Raw genomic sequence first — 2,923 nt, 5'->3', positions numbered from 1 at the left:
ACTTTAATGTTCTTAATAAGCTTATCAGAATTTGAACTACCAAAGTTTTTCTGTACTAACTTTTAACTTAATAGAATCTTTGGGACATTATCTGAACAGCATAAAAAGTCCCTAACTTTTATTTAAATCATGGACCAAAATGATTGGAAATAGCATCAAGAGGTTTACATTGTCTTTTAAATACAAAGACCATGTCTTTGGAGATTGCATCTGGAATATAGAATTGAATTATATATTCATAAAAGATGAAGTTGCTGTTTCAAGAATTATTTGGAATGACTCTTTATTCAAGTATTTTCAAGTCTGATATCATTATTTCTTCCATATGGCATATTCCCAAGTTTTAACCTTTCTCTTTGTCACCATTTCATTCATAAATGAAGTGGAAAATTTTAATTAGTATAGTGATATGCATAACACTCAATTAAATTGCTTGTTGGCTCAGACAACTTATGAAAAACCATTAAAAGGATGTCTTGTTTGCATCCTGGTATCTAGTTAGCCATTCTAAAGTCATAATCTTAATTGTAATGTAAAGGAAATGTATGAGATTATTCCTTTGCTAATCTGAATCAGGTTTCTTCTTTCCTCATCCACAGGAGTCAAGATTTGGGCTTTGTGTTCAGATGCTATGTTAAATCTTTTAAAGTATGACAATGCACAGTACAACTTATAAGAATTCAGGTAATGACATAGGACTAATATTAACTCCATGATGATTTAAACAGTGATGCCAAAATGAAAAAGTAAATGCATGTATATTCTTGGGTTCCATGAAGTCATTTGCTTCTAACAGTACATATATCTCATTATGTGCTCGAATTCATGAACTTATTTATTTTATACTTTTTACTTTGAGGATCTGATTTCACTGGTATGGGCACTCCTTCCATTGATGCAAGTCACAACCACTCTACATCTTAGTTGGTGATCTTTGAGAGAGTTTGTGATTGAAAACTGTTTGCTTGCAGCCAACCAAATTTGAAATCTCCAAAGTTAGCTCACCATAACAATGGGCCTGAGCTAGAGCCCTGTCCAGACTGGTACAGCTGTCCAGAGCTTTCCAAAGCTTATTTTAAAAACTTTAAATAATTGTTCAAATTATTTTAACAACAATTAAAGTTGTTTAAATAATAAACAACTTTAGCAAAGTTGCAGGCTATAAAATAAACCCACGTAAATCACTGGCATTTCTATATATTACCAACAAAAGCCCAACAGAAAGAGATAGGAAGAGAAAGTCCATTTAAACTTACTGTAAACATTATAAAATATTTAGGAGTCTACCTCCTGAAACAAACCCAGGAACTCTATGCACAATTACAAAACACTTTTCAAGCAAATAAAATCATATCTAAATAATTGGAAAAACATCAGTTGCTCATGGGTAGGCTGAGCTAATATATTAAAAATGACAATCCTATCTAAGCTAATTTAGTTATTCAGTGCCATACCAATCAAACTACCAAAAAATTATTTTATAGAGTTAGAAAAAATAATAACAAGATTCATTTGGAAGAACAAAAGGTCCAGAATATCAAGAGAACTAATGAAAAGAAATCCAGGGGAAGGTGGCCTAGCCGTTCCAGATCTTAAATTGTATTATAAAGCAGCAATCATCAAAACTGCTTGGTACTGGCTAAGAAATAGAGTGGTGGATCAGTGGAATAGGATAAGTATGCAAGACACAGTAATCAATGACTATAGTAACATATTATTTGATAAACCCAAAGACCCCAGCTTCTGGGATAAGAACCCACTCTTTGAAAAATAAACTGCTGGGAAAACTGGAAAAGAGTATGGCAGAAACTAGGCATAGACCAAAATCTCACACCATATACCAAAATAAAGTCAAAATGGGTACATGATTTAGATATAAAGGCTGATACTATAAGCAAACTGAGAGAGCAAGGAATAGTTTACTTGTCAGATCTATGGAGAACAGAAGAATTCATGACCAAACAGGAGATAGAGAACATTACAAAAAGCAAAATAGATAATTTTGATTACATTAAATTGAAAAGTTTTTGCACAAACAAAGCCAATGCAACTAAGATTAGAAGGAAGGTAGAAAATTGGGAAAGAATTTTTACAAACAGTCTCTCTGATAAGGGCCTCATTTCTAAAATATTTAGAGAATTAAGTCAAATTTATAAGAATACAAGCCATTCCCCAATTGATAAATGGTCAAAGGATATGAACAGACAGTTCTCAGATGAAGAAATTAAAGCCATCTATAGTTATATGAAAAAATGCTCTAAATAACTATTTATTAGAGAAATGCAAAACAAAACAACTCTGAGGTACCACATCACACCTATCAGAATGGCCAACATGACAAAACAGGAAAATGATAAATGTTGGAGAAGATGTGGGAAAATTGGAACACTAATGCATTGTTGGTGGAGTTGTGAAATTATCCAACCATTTTGGAGAGCAATTTGGAACTATGCCCAAAGGGCTATAAAAATGTGCATACCCTTTGACCCAGCAATAGCACTTCTAGGGCTATATCCCAAAGAGATCACACAAATGGGAAAAGGACCTACATGTACAAGAATATTCATAGCAACTCTTTTTGTGGTGGCAAAGAATTAGAAATTGAGAGGATGCCCATCAATTGGGGAATGGCTGAGCAAGTTGTGGTATATGAATGTGGTGGAATACTATTGTGCTATAAGAAATGATGAACAGGCTAACTTCAGAAAAACCTGGAAAGACTTGTATGGTCTGATGCTGAGTGAAGTGAGCAGAAACAAGAGAATGTTGTACAAAATAACAGCCATGTTGTGTGATGACTAATATTGATAAACTTAACCCTTCCTGGAAATACAAGGGTCTAAGACATCTCCAGAGGCCTTGTGATGGAAAATGCTATGCACACCCAAAGAAAGAACTATGGAAGCCAAATTGTTATTTTTTT

This window comes from Vombatus ursinus, unplaced genomic scaffold (genome assembly GCF_900497805.2).
Source record: "Vombatus ursinus unplaced genomic scaffold, bare-nosed wombat genome assembly UNPS02014968.1, whole genome shotgun sequence".
Taxonomy (NCBI): domain Eukaryota; kingdom Metazoa; phylum Chordata; class Mammalia; order Diprotodontia; family Vombatidae; genus Vombatus; species Vombatus ursinus.
This window is presented reverse-complemented; position numbering follows the sequence as displayed.